This window comes from Anomalospiza imberbis, chromosome 5, assembly GCF_031753505.1.
Source record: "Anomalospiza imberbis isolate Cuckoo-Finch-1a 21T00152 chromosome 5, ASM3175350v1, whole genome shotgun sequence".
In the NCBI taxonomy this organism is placed as follows: Eukaryota; Metazoa; Chordata; class Aves; order Passeriformes; family Viduidae; genus Anomalospiza; species Anomalospiza imberbis.
In genome coordinates, this window is record NC_089685.1 from 40,772,598 (window position 1) to 40,787,180 (window position 14,583).

At 35.3% G+C, this 14,583-nt stretch overlaps 1 long non-coding RNA gene across 1 annotated transcript; it reads left to right on the top strand.

Annotated features, from left to right (window-relative positions):
* Window positions 1–8,073: 8,073 nt before the first annotated feature.
* LOC137474995 (uncharacterized) lies at window positions 8,074–14,169 on the top strand. Its single transcript, XR_010999616.1, has 4 exons — window positions 8,074–8,350; window positions 11,784–11,860; window positions 12,171–12,314; window positions 13,955–14,169. It is a non-coding gene; the product is annotated as an uncharacterized lncRNA (long non-coding RNA).
* The last annotated feature ends 414 nt before the right edge of the window (window positions 14,170–14,583 follow it).

Sequence of the window (14,583 nt, forward strand, 5' to 3'; positions counted from 1 at the left end):
GACTTCTATGATCATTGTGCAATAAATCTATTTTTTTTTCAGTCTGGAACACCAAGTAATTAAATATTTGTATCAGAATTATAATTAAAGGTGAGAAGTGGAGTTATGCCCACCACAGATTGCTGAAGAGATTGTATAAATTAAGCAATATGGACTTCTGGATGGGGGTTCCACTTCTAGACTGAGTATTGTAAGTATATGGAAAAGAACCAAGAAAGATGTTTAGTCTGTGTCTGCTTTGATTGCAAGTTTTAGTTCAACAGGAATGCTCTGAAACAGTTTTTTGATTGGATGAGAAGGAAAAAAGAATCTATAATTAGTGGAACAAACATATAATTTATGGAAGAGATAGAGAACCTATGAGGAAGCAGCATGTACAAATGAGATATCCAGCAGCAAAAGGCATCAGGCAGTGATGAAGTTTTGCCAGATATGGTAGCAGGTAAAGTAAAGTATTTTTAAATAGTCAGCAAATCTATATGCTAAAAAAATAATGAGTAATCTACACACCTGAGGTTTTGGTTTAGCAGTCCTCAGTAACATACTTAATCTATGTTAATGTCATTTTCTTAGTCAAATGCCTCAGGCTTTCACTTAATCCAAAATTCCATTTAATCTAAGAGACCGTGAAGATAGCATCAGGGTGGGAAAAGCTTGGCAGGGATCTAGTTTAACATGATATGAGCTGCATACATTAATGAGTCAGCAGCAAACTTACCAGCTAGATAAAACATGTAATACTGACAGGTAGACAAATGGAAAATGAGTTGTGGATCTCCTTGTTAGTACATTATCACAAATTACTGATTTAGCTCAGAAAATGGCCAAATCATTTTGCAAATCAGAGGAATGCAGTAGCTTCCTTGAAATTTTTATAGACTAAGAGATGTGTTAGAAAACACCCTCATCACACACACCCAATCACAGTCCCACAGTTAAAAGTTTTTTAATGCAGATATAGGGTATATTGTAATTAATGTAAAGAAAAAAAAGGAAAATATTCAGAACAGTTGCCTAGAGAAAGGCTGAAGGAAGATGGGGGAGAAAGTAGATTGTCCTCTGCATAGAAGTCATGGTGAAGTAGTATCTGAAAATGAGTGTGACAGTACAGGCATAGAGGAGCAATTAATTTTGCAGTACAACATCATAGTAAAAAGACTACATTACATACTACTGTAACAAATACATAAAATCTATGTAATAAAAACATACGAAGTAAAAACTTCAGTATAACTATCAGTATATATATATATATATATATATATATATATATATATATATACATAGCAGTATAACTTCAGTATGTAACTATCATCTTTTTCATAACCCACCCCTTGAAATTGTTCTACTTGGTTTGGATTGATAGGTTTGGACAAGAAACATATAATGGATTGAAACCTGAGTGTCATCTTTTCCTCTTTCCTTGTTATTCCTCCTGCCTGCGCATCTTAGATGATGTGGACCTACATTTTCCACTGCAAAACAGCATCTCTAGCATAGAAGAACTCCTTTGTGCATGATGTCAAAGCAGGATTTCTAGTAAAATTATTTTGGGTAAATCATCCCATCTGTAACCTGGAAGTCTATCCAAACCTTCAAGAAAAGATGGGATTTTACCCGTAACTTTACAACAATCAGCACTTGAGATTCAGCAGAAGCTGTTTGGCAAGTAGACATAAAGAGGTAAAAGAGTCATATTTTGTCAGTCTTGGTAACCACCTTGAAAAGGTAATTAAGGATGTTGCTGTGCTTATAGTGCTTTTGTAAATGAGACGTGTGACAGCTACTGTTATTCTACTGTTATTCTACTGTTATTCTACTGTTCCTCCTGACTTGGTGAGGAGAAGTGACTTGGTCTAGCATGTAAATATAAATGCTTTGTTGTGTAAGACATACAGAAAGGAGAGTCGGGGGATTTATTTGTTTTTAACCAACATAATGGCAGACAAATAGCATCCTTTCAAATTGCAGCTGTTCTGGACAAGAGGAGGACACCTCAAGTTGAGCATTTAAAGTCCTACTTTTACATGTAATCTTTTTCCTGCAGGAATAATGGCAGGGGTTTGCTAGGCCCAGTTTTCCTTGGCAGTGATGGCTGCAGCAAAAGTGCACCATGACTGTGACTACTGGCTTTGATTGGTAGGAAGTCAAGCAGTGAAATAGTTGTGGCTGTGTGGGAAAGTTGCCTGGCTGGAGCTGAGCTCTCAGGGAATAACCTTGGAGACCTGCCAAGTAAAGAGCCTTTTCCTCAGGCTGACTGCAGATAGCACAGGCAGGGAGAAGCAGGGCTGGACATCTGCCAGAGCAGGGGGTACCAAAGAGTGCTGACTCACAGAGCCTTTTCTTAAAGCATAGCCCTTGTCCCATCCTGAAAATCTGTCCTTTGGTGGTGAAGATGTCATCACTGCTAGACGCTCACCAAAGCTCCTGTTGGGTGATACACACACCAGGATTTGCCAGAAACTGTGGCCAGGAAGAAGCATTGGAGGATGGTTTGTCAAGTATTTTATCTATCTTAGCTTCAAAAGCAATGTTGAAAGAAGAGTGATAATTTTCATCTTTTCCTGCCAGGATTCCCATGTTAGAATATAAGCACAGGTTTACATGATATTAACAGGTACATACTTAAAATCAAGCTCTGTTAATATTAACAGAATATCTAGATCATAGAATTGTGTCAGAAACACTGATTCATCTAAATGTTGTTTCAACACATTGAGAGAACTGACTGGTTTGTAGCTTTCATACAGGTATCATATATCCTCAGGTCCCATTTTATCTGGTAGTGGCAGTCTGCTCACCAAAGTTCTGACCCAGTGGTGTGAAATTCTTCAAGCAGCAAAACACTCTTTTCTCTCCTAGCATAGCCTGTTTAGAAATATGGAACCTTCTGCTCCCAAGGTCATCTATCTGTATCTACAATTTCTTTCTCTTCATGATAGGTAGGAATGGTAAAACAAAGGGTAATTATGAAATAAATGCTTCAGAAAATGTAAGATTGGGGACTTTATAGCAGTTCCAGTAATGAGGTTATTCTGGGGCTTGTTTGGGTGGGAGAAGTTAAGATGACTTCCTTGAGCAAGGTAGGAAGAGAAACATTTATTGCAGTATTCATCCACGTCACTTTCAGGACCACTGCACAGATTAAAAAATTTTAGTTGTTGCTATATGGGGAATAAAACTCATTTTCATACCCCATATGACAGAATATTACCCCTCAACAGATTTCAGACACTGGTCATTTCCACACCTTTGTGGACCTAGTTTGTGTCATCTCTCTTGACGGGCTACATAACATTGGATAAAGTTAAGCAATTAGCTTTGAAAAACATTTTTCAGATTATATGTTTCACTCCATCAACTTCAATATAATAATCCATATTTTTTTCTCTGGTATATAATGCCACAGGAATACTCTCTTGCCTAGATAAATGGTTGCATTTGCATAACTGAAATCTGAAAATGAAGCCTCCTGAGAGTTTTAGAAGAATATGATGTGACAGTAGCATCACATATGATATGCAAAATCATATTTTTTTGTTTTTTGGATATTAATTTCAGATACATTAACTTCTCATAATAATTGGTACTTAGTTAAAGTCCTCTTTTTTAATAATCCTTACTTATAATTCACCATGCATATAAACAGTTCCAGGAAGTTCTAGCACATCTTCTAAGAAAAAGTTTACTATCTGAAGTACTTCAATGATCTTCTACTTTTGGTAAGTTAAATTCAAATTTGAAATTATTTTTATCCCATCCCAGAGTTACAATTTAACTCCTATTACACTGATCAACTAAGCCTGAAAATCAAGCTTTTAGGTAAAAGTCACCTTTATTTTAACTGAAACTAATAAAATATTTAAGAATTAAGATTATTATATCATCTTTGTTTTAATGTACTGATAATGAAAAGCATTCTGTTTGATTACAAAAGAAAATGGAAATTAATTACTCAAGAAACATAGAATCTTTCAAAAGTTTTTAAAGGTATATTTCTTTGCTGGATTTTCTTTGCTAATGCTTGATTCCTTGTGCAATTTTAACTGCAAGTATTGAATCTAATAGTTCTCAGAGGAAACCCTAACCTTAACTAGGAAATGGTCAGAAGACTGATTTTGAAAACAATCCATTTTATTAATATTATGTACACAGATCAATAAAACTTTAAATCAGATTGCTTTTAACTTTACCTGGGCTACTTCAGTCATCCAGAAGGCAAAATGCTCAGCAAGAGAGACAAACAGCACATGGAACTTCCACTGCCTTTAACACAGCTTTTTTTCTAGTTAATGTTTTCCACAAGCAGTAAAATCTATACCTACTATGTCCATATGCTACGACTAAACAAGGTGCAAAGTTCTAGCAAAAACCAGCAGGAAAATGATGCCACTAGCATGAAATGATGCCACCATTATTTCATTATTTTTATGACTTTTTATGTGACATACTGGCATCAGTTAACATTCTTTGTATCAAGTTACATTTCATTTCTGAAAGCATTTTTTGAAACACATGTATTCACACATATTCATGTCTTATGACATGGAAGAAGAAAGGATTCATAATGAGAGTTAGAAGGATGGTTACTTAGAAACACCACCAAATCTTTTTTTCATGAGAGGCCTTGTGATTTTCTTTGTGTGATGGTAGAAAATTATTTCAGTCAGCTGAAAGTTTCCTCTTTCTCTACTTTGAAGAGGGAAAAAATGGGATTTTCAGGGTGCACATTTACTACTGCATTTATCTTGTGCAGGATATAGGAGCCTTAGGTTATTTAGTCACTTCCATTTGCAATATTACAACACTGTATTTGTCCCTTAGCATAGACATTCAAGTCCACTCGGTGTGCAAGGCTTCCTGGATTTGACACTTATTCTTCCAGGAGAATGTCTCAAAAAGTTTAATGCCTCACTAAACTAAGTAACGATGAGCTGGTGCACAAAGGCATTGAGTGATAGTAGGTCTGTTCTTCCCAGACTAATAAATGGATTTGGATCATTGCTGCTGATATCTCAGGCACTCCTAGCTCTGAATATGTAGATAAAAAGCTTGCATCCTCCGGGAAATAGCTCTTTGAGTCTGATTTGTATATGGACTTAGTGTGTTAATTGATTAAAGGTTAATTTCCATGAAAACTAAAAGCTAGAGGAACACCAACAGGCAGAAAACAGAGAAATGCCACATTGAACTGGAGATTTATTCAGCAGTGCCAAATAAAATTTACCAGAAGAAGATAGGAGTAACTGCCTTTGAATAAAAAGTCAGCTCATGGAGACCTCCTGGTTTTCCAGCCTGAAGGAGAGTTGCCAGCAGCACAGCAGCTAGCAGTGATCCTCTGTTTGCCCACATAATTCTATGTTAGTTTAAATTTTTAATTTTTGCAAATGCTTCACATGAAAGACCTATTTTGCAAATTTACAAAATTTGCTACAGAGGATTGCATAAAATTGGTCTGACAGAAAGTATCTTTTTTGTAACTGTTCAGCAAGAAAATACTGTAACATAATTATAAATGCAGTTTTGAGACATGACCAATCTCCCTCACGCCTCAGCAAAGGAAAACAAACCACAATCCTTAAGCATCTGGCAGGCTTCAGTTGCATGAACAGTCATAAGAGAGTGCTGATGTGCTTTACACATGTGAAGGAAAACGAGATACTTTGAAGGAAAGTGAGGTGTGTAAACATTACATAACATGCCCGAGACAGCTAAATACGGCCATTTCACAATGACTGGTATTAAGAAACTGCTGACTGCAGTCCATATAATCAGTCCATATAATCAGAAAATGCTGGAATAAAATCAGTCATTGTGGAGAGGAGAGGGATTTTCAGTATCTGTGATTATTTTAGAAGGTGATTTAATTGAAAATAAAAAGGGAGACTTTTTGATTAAAAGAAACAATAGAACGTATAAGAAGCTTCATACATTAACCAAATCACTGAAGGCTGATACTTAAATAATTCTTAGAAACTATATTCGCAAGCTAGACTTTCATCTTCCATTACAGTTCACCTCCTTGAAAGACAGAGATGATGAAACTGCAGTATATGCTTTATATCTTATTAAGGAAAAAGAAGACTCATGTCTTCTTTCACTACAAGATTAAGGCCATGGTTTAATGCATCAATTATCTTGTATAATGCTCTCCTGTGTATCATTTTACATTCAAATTTGTTAGTATATAGCATATAGTATATAGCAAAGAAAATTATGTTTCACAACATATTTTATTTATGTATATGTATATAAACTATTCAAAAATACAGTTGCAACAAAAACATCTGCAAATATTGTTAGACATTGTTGCAGTATCATTGTAGTCAAGTTCCCAAAGTGCTAATCTACATGTAGTGTAAGAAAAGAAATTTTTTATTTTTCAAGGGCATGGAAAAGATGCATCAGGTAGGGTGAAAAGCTGTTTAGATTAGGACAAAAGGAAGATGAGTCATGTCAAGAGACAATGTCTTCTGTGTTTATATTCTTGCCTCACAGTGACTTGGCTGATGAATAAAGGCAGGTCAGGTTGCTAAAGGGAGATAGAACATGTTCAGTTGTGACATACACATCTTTCACTGGCAGCAACCCTGGGAGCTGCCTTCAGTAAGCCACCTCCAGGGTAACCACTGTGTGCTTTCTTGGGAATGGGCCCTCTGCCAGGGATGACCAGTGATCAGAATATGGTTGTTCTGAACCAGTGGAAATCATGCTGATGGTCTTTCTGGGGAGAAGTACACGTAGCCACACTTTCACTGGCTCAACAGATTTCAGGATAATTAGGAATGGAGGTCACAGTTCAGGACTGTTCTTTATACCTTGGAATCCTAAAGTGAGAATGTAGTGTTAGGCACAACATATGCCTAGCTGTCCATTTGAGTCTGGCGTCCAAATAGGGATGGGGTAATGACAACACACACAGTAAATATGTAAGAACAAGATCTGGCAGTGTTCCCTGATGATATTCTTTTTAGGCACAGGGCTGACATTGTAACCCCTATGTCCTTAAGGACAGGACCATAGACACTCCAAGAAAGAAACTCAAATATAAAAAAATAAAACCAAAACCATAAACTGAAAATTCTGGTAAAGTTTTCAGCTCCCTGGGAATTCCTAAATTAGACTACATTAAAGTAAGTATTAGCTCAAAGTTTTCTATTTCACATTCACATTGAGAAAGCTTGATTTTTTTTTAACTGTGTTCTGGAGGGAATTATTGAGCTAAATTTTCACTGGGGAGAGGAATTGCAGACAAAGCCAGATGTCCCTCCATAAAGATTAAAAGTAAAGTTTTTGTCCTATAATCAGTGATGCAAGGTTGAAAGTTTAGTGCGACTTCAAACAAATGGCAAGTTCCAGGGGTTTCAAAATGTATTTTTAGAAGAAACATATGCTAATCAAGATATGCCCCACATAGTTCAAACAGCATGATTCACAAGGGAACTTCATTAGCGTCAAAGATGAATAGTGCTACAACTCCTGAGAGATCCAATAAAATAGGTGATTTTTTTTAAAACCTGCATTCTCCTAGTTAATCCCCATGGATTTCCAAGAGGATTGGTGTTTTGTTTTTTTTTTTTTTTTCTCTTCCATTACTATTTTGCTGTCACACAGAATGTAGATTGCCATCTCAGAAGAAAACAGCATTATTTTCCATTCTGCCTGGAATGGACAGACAGATCATTAATGCTGTATAATGGCAAGTTGAGCATTTGTCTTCAGCAAAACTGACAGGTGAGCAACTCATCATCCAAAGGGGACTGGACAGGTAGGGTCAAAAATGGCCCAAAACCATAAACCCAGCAGATTTACTAGAATAAAACTAGTCATTAATTTGTAGGTAATTTAGAATATTATGCCTTGATAAAATAATGCCTGCTATCTCTGAACTATGATAAATAGAGGAAAACAGCAAAAATATAGAATATTAAGATTAATTTTGCTAATAATCCATTGTAGAAAGAGTAATCATTGCCAATTTATGTGATAAAACATCTATTGTGTTCTTTTTAACACACAATTATGAATGAGATTTTAAAATATTATTTCTGCTGTTTTTTTCTTTCTGTATAAGAAGCTATTTTTAGAAAATGAAAATGAAATGGAAAACAGCAACAGGCAGAAAAATTTCAGCATTTTGTGAATGTGCCAGACCTGTGAATTTTTTCTTGAACAGAGAAGCCAAAGGGCAAAGCCACTGCTGACATCTTGCAGGCTTCATTTAAATCCTAAATCACCCTCTCCTCTGTGACAGGAACAAATTCTGAGATACCAGAACAAATTCACTCCTGGAAAAGTTTCACAGAAGAGCCTTGGGGCTCTTGTGATATTTCATTCCTGCACCTGAACTGTGAATAAGGACACATGAAAGCTATTCAGGAATGGCTGGGAGTAGGATGAAGTCACTGTGTCTTCACTGTCAGGTCTGAAGTCAAACTGACTGACTCCACCATAACCCATTTACCTTCCAGAACTCACTAAGGCCAGGATGGAGAATATTAACAACTCCTAGCTTTCCCTAGCACATCCCTGGGCCATAGCAGAGAGGAACTGATCTGAAGGCTCTTTTTGTGAGAGGCCAGTGGAGCTGGTCCCTGGCTGCTTGCTGGGCTTTGGGCCAGGATCACCCAGTGAAGGAATGTTATAGCTGAAATCAGTTTGGTTTCTGGCAGCAAGAAATTAGCATCAGTGCATGCACCATTAGTCTCATTAATCCCATTCTACTCAGCACTAACTGAAGAGTTCCTCTATTCTTAGACAGTAAGGTAGCTTTTCAGTGTTTCTGTTAGGGAATTAGCAATTTATGTTAGGAATTGTTAGGAATTTCCCTTTAAAATAATTAGTAATAATTAGTAGGACCTACAAAGGATTTTAAGTTTCCACATGGCTGCTTCTTCAAATGTATGTGGACATTTTTCCATGAAAACAGTTTGCAGCTGGAAACCAAACTGAAACTTTTTTTGGTAATGGCAGGCATTTTTCCTGTGGTTGTTCTCCAGTGCTCTGTAATTTGAATCTTTCCATCTATAACCAGCCTGTATTAAATTTTGAATTTAGAGGTGGACAGCCATTCTACTTCTTTTTTCTGTCTTTGTTTTTCTAGTAATCAAAAGATTGCAGAATAAAATGTGTACATTTTGCTTACTAAGTGTAGAAAATTATAAGTTGCACTGTCCATTGCTCTTTACCTGAGAGTTATTTTGCTGTGTTACATGTAGATTTTCTTGTCCAGTGACTCCAAACAGCTTCTCCCTAACACACGTTTTGACTAATATGCAATTTCTTCTGGCTTTAGCATGTCTAGTTCATACTGATTTTCATCTTTGACAGTGTTGTCAGCTCCTGAGGACCATTTCATACTTGTGTGGAATGTAGGAGTGCTTCAGTATTAACTATTAAAATAAATATTACATGTTAGACCTAAAACTAAATGGACTTTGCAATAGTAAAATGTACAAACACACTAAGTATTCTCATCCTTTAACCTGGTTATGTCACTTGGTGATAATTTTGATACATCACATTACTAATAAAATATCTCTTGAAAGAACAGTTACTAGAAGTGTAGAACTAAGAGAAGACATTTATTGCATTGAAACTTGAAAAAGAACTTGTAAGGACAATAAAACTTATTGGTGAAATGCAACCACATTGGAGGATGTTAGAGCTCTATGGATTGAAGGACCTTATCCAAGAAACAGGCTGTTTAGAAGAGCTAGAATTTGTAATCAGAAAATATCCTAAAAACACACATACTTCTCAAAATGCAAATAATGAACACAAGCTAGTCCACAGAGTATAACTACTAACCATCCATGCTGTAGGGGCTGAAAAAATTTTAAAACAGAGAGAAAACAGTAATTGCATTGATTTTCCTTTTGGTAACATTAATTTTTTCTCACAGTACTGTTTTCCTTATTATTGCTGTGTGACTAAAGATTTGTTTGGAAAATTTTGGGTTAAAAGACTGTTGAAAGTGAGCCCCATGAGCTGCTGATAACAGAAACTGCTGCTCTGCTTATTTGTGCATTGAAATAAAGGACAGGGTTTCCTGCTGTAGATTATGTAAAATCCAACCATTGTTAATCAAAGGAAGCTCCTTTCCCTGATATCTGGATTGAGATCTGATTGAAATATTCCAGAGAGTTACTAAGGTTGGACAGAGTTTTAACAACAGTCATTTTTGGCAGATTTCCTCAAGGGCTCCTGAAAATATTAATCTGCAAGGAGGAGAGTTTGCAAAGGCTGGAGAGCTCCCAGCTCACTCGGAGTGCTGCAGTTCCCTGGCTCTGTGCAGCTCCCCTGAGCCCATCCGCTTACAGCTCATATGGGAAAGCCAGAAAGCACCAAGAAGGCTGGACCTGGGCTGCTTTGTTCCATGGAAAAGGCCACATATACCAACACCTCATCAATAGTAATAAATAATAACAATAATAAAAACAACAACAATTTATTCATATATTAAGAAATCTACATCTATAATATATATTACACATTCTACATATTGTATATTAATATATATATTTACACTAACTTTTCTAGAAGAGGAAGTATTGACTATTTTTCTCCATATTTGTACAGATAATAGGAATCTTGTAACCTAGCATTAGGAAATTGCATGCACTACTTCTCACTCTTATATACATGAATGTCACAGGAAGGGCAAAACAATGCCAGAGTGGTCTGAATTTAATCTACTGACTTTCCAGGAATTCTTCAGCTGTAACACAGCTGAAAACACAATTTTAAACAATTTTTTTTCTTTTTGTTTTAGGTACTGCAGTCAGAACTTACATTTATAATTTTATATTGATAACACAGGAAAAGTAGAATCACATGACACTGTTATTAAGTTGAGACTGCATACTTTAGGGTACCTCAAAACTCTTACTTTCATATATAAGAAATACTGTATACAGAGAGTTTAAATATTCATATCAAACTGTAAAGTTAGGATGATGTTTAACATCACTTTAACCTTACTGTGAAATAATGAATGGTAAGGGCAATTTTTAGGTATCTATCAATAATAACTGTTAGACTATGGATTCACTTGGCAAATATTTTAAATATTTATTGAACCATTTAAATGCATATTGCCAATTCCTGTTTTATTTTAAATAACTTGCTAAATAATTTCATTTGGAAGCCCATTTTTCTTGAGATGTAGATTTCTTATTGCTTCAGCTTTTTCTTCTTTTTTGCAGTTCTCTCTTTTCTCTTAATATATTCACATTCGTGACACTTTCATTTAATATATTCCTCTCCCTTTCAACTGTGTCAACTTCAGACAATGCAGTATAACAGCAGAATATAACACCAAGGACTGATCATATGCTGTGTTTATTGGCACACAATAAAGAGCTTTATTGCCAACATTTTTTTAAATTTAACAAGAGACTAAGAAGCGTATATATATATATATATATATATGTATATATATATATGTATGTATGTATATATATATGTATATATGTGTGTGTGTGTGTGTGTGTGTGTGTGTGTGTGTGTATGTTTTTAAACAATCCAATGACTGGCTAACAGAACATTTAAAAAAACCTCAGACTTGCCAGGTAAATGAGCTGAATAGAGGCTGCAATAGATAGAAGTACAGGGGCTCTACAGGTAGAAAAGGGTTCAGTCTCTGAGGACGAATGCACATATAAACCCATCACCCATTCTCACTGAAGAATTTTAAACTTTCTTCCATTTTTCTTGCTTTGGTTTTCTGCCCATGGTACTTCATACAATGTTTCTAGGTTAGTTATATACTAATTTTTCAGTCTGTATTCCTTTTTATTCCTGAGACATAACCAAGATCAAACAAGCTCCAGACCTAAATTTATATCCTCTCTATATAGTAAATTTTCACTATATCATTAAAATATTTTCCTAATTTACAAATTTAAAGTAGAAAAAAAATATTTTTAAAGCTCAGATAATTAATAGAAACAACATGGGGTTATTTTTTTGTTTGTTTGTTTCTTTCTTTCCTTGTTTGTTTTTCCTGGGTTATTTTCTTTTTCCTCACTGGAAAACATCTGCAATAAGGAATATGCTCAAACACATATTAAAATCTGAATGCATTTCAACTTCCCATTGAGAGAAAAAGAAAAAATTATGCAGGTGTTTCTGTTTTCACCTGAATGACATTACTTTGATGTTTTCAGCACTCATCTTCACAGTGTTATCCTGCTAAAACTGGGAGCTTCCAAAGGATATGCTTTCTCTTGGCCTGTGCTTCCTAGCTCTGCCTGTCTGACAAGTCTGCATGTACCTTATTATGTATAGATGGCTGCAGACTGTTTGGAAATGTAGGATATGCATCTTGCAAAATTATAGCCCTTCCTTCTTAGAGGTATATGTATTGAAACTGGAGGCAGCTGGGTATGTAAGCACATAGTAGTTGGCCTAAACAGTATTTCAGGGCCTAACTTCCATCAATTTGACTTTCTAAATATCTTTCAGGATCTGTGTTTTGAAGACTTCAAATTGGTTTTGCTTATTTTCTTAAGAATTTCAGTTGTGTACTACTGTGAAATCAAGTTTTCTGTCCTTCCAAGCAATAAATACTTTTAATAGCGTAACTTACTAGAGGATTTACATTATTTTCTATCTTTCTACAATTATAATATTAAATACAGTCTTTGAGTGATCTATATGTGCCATGTTGGCCTTTTACTTCTAGAGAAGTGAATTTAAGAGCCCTGGTTGGCTTCATTAGATGCTAGAACTAACGTGTATATACAGCAGGCCAAAGGGAAGGTACCTCCACAATATGTATCCCAAAGTATGTATTCGCTGCCTATTGGCACTGAAATAAGTGTCCTGCAAATTAATGGGATACTACATATGAAATAAATATCTATATATTTGCCTGCATTTGTCTTATTACATTTTGATATTAATGTTTCCTTCATGAGTTATTGTACAATATTTTATAATGTAATATGATTAAAGATTTTCATTTAAAATTGCCATGAGAATTAATTGATTGTTTTTATCTGTTGCTTGAACAAACTTTCCTTAAAAGGTGTAAGAAGCACTTATGTTTCCCCCATATGCTGTTTCCATGATGAATCATTTAGTCAGAAGGCAGCATTATCCCTGCAAGACAGAAATGTAAGGAAGACAGGCCGCTTCCTATTCAGGGTAAGATATATGCAGAATCACAGCAATATGAGAAGATCATGATGGCTGGGAAAGAGCTTCAGGGCAAAAAAAATGGGTGGAGAGAGGAGGGAGCAAAGAATTGAACTGGGATGGCTCTAGGGTTTTGGTTTGGGTTTTTTTAAACTACTTCATTTTATTCTACCACAGAGGCAAATGATGACTGAAAAGTCTTGCCGAAAATCTACTGCTGTCTAAACACTGTTGGGAACAATGCTGAAAGTGAACACTTTTGAATTCCAATAGGGCCTTTCCAAAGAAGAAAATAACATTGTGCAACTTTGGACCAGATACCTTGTGAGAGGAGGTACTACATGGCTAGGAAAATAATTTGAAGCCTATTAGAGCATGAGAGAGCAATTGTTTGTGGGAATATGAAAGTACTGACAATAATAGAAAAAACCCTTCAAAACAGAACAGAGAAAACAGTCCTTTAAAAAAAAGCAAGAAGGAAATGTACATATATTTTAAAAAATGCAAATATCAGAAATCAGCTGGTCAGTTTAGAAAAGGTAAGTAGTAATCCAATTTGTACCCTGATACTTGAGAAACGGAATAAGAAAATGAATTAACAATTTTTCCATTATAATTAGGTCAACTTAACCTGGAAACAATTCTTTTGGCAGGAAAGAATGAACCAATATTTTATTGAGAGCTCTGGAGAGAATTGGATTCCGATTAATGAGAAATGGAGACACTCAACAAGCAGCAAAGACTTTGGATCTAGATATGATTTTAATTACACCAATATGAATAAGACAAATCTTTCTAATGAATTTTCCAGAAAGAAAGTCACATCAAAAACAAGTCATTCAATCTTCAAGATCTACCTGGAAGAAGTCAGCAGTGAACTGTAAAGAAAATTACTTACAAACTATGCTACTTAGAAGAATCACTATGGAATTTGGAATAAAGAATAAAGACTGTTCATTATTTCCAAATGGCAGCAGAGAAACTGAATTTCCTAGCAGGGAAAAATTTAAAAAAGGATTAGATACTACTTGCACTGTTTCCATGCTCACGTATGTATTTCTCATGGTTACCTTGATTATGACATGTTAACTTTCATAAATAAAATAATTATATCTGAGGTAAAAGTGATAGACTCAAAATTAAGATGGTGTTTGTTTTACTATTTTTTTCTTTTTTTTTTTTTCAATTGGAAAGTTCCAAAACAGCTTGAAGTGATGTGGCTCAGAATGATTTTCTAGGTAATATAGCCAAACTCCATAGATAGCACAGCCAGAGATCTCATAACTCTATTAAAAAGAGGGAAATTTTCACTGTTATTATATATGGCCTGTGAGTTAGTTTGGGAAATATGATGTGTAGAGGGGATTGTAGGGTTTTGAGCGATTTATCATCAAAAGGAGACTGCATCTTCATAATACATGAGACACACACAGACCTCCT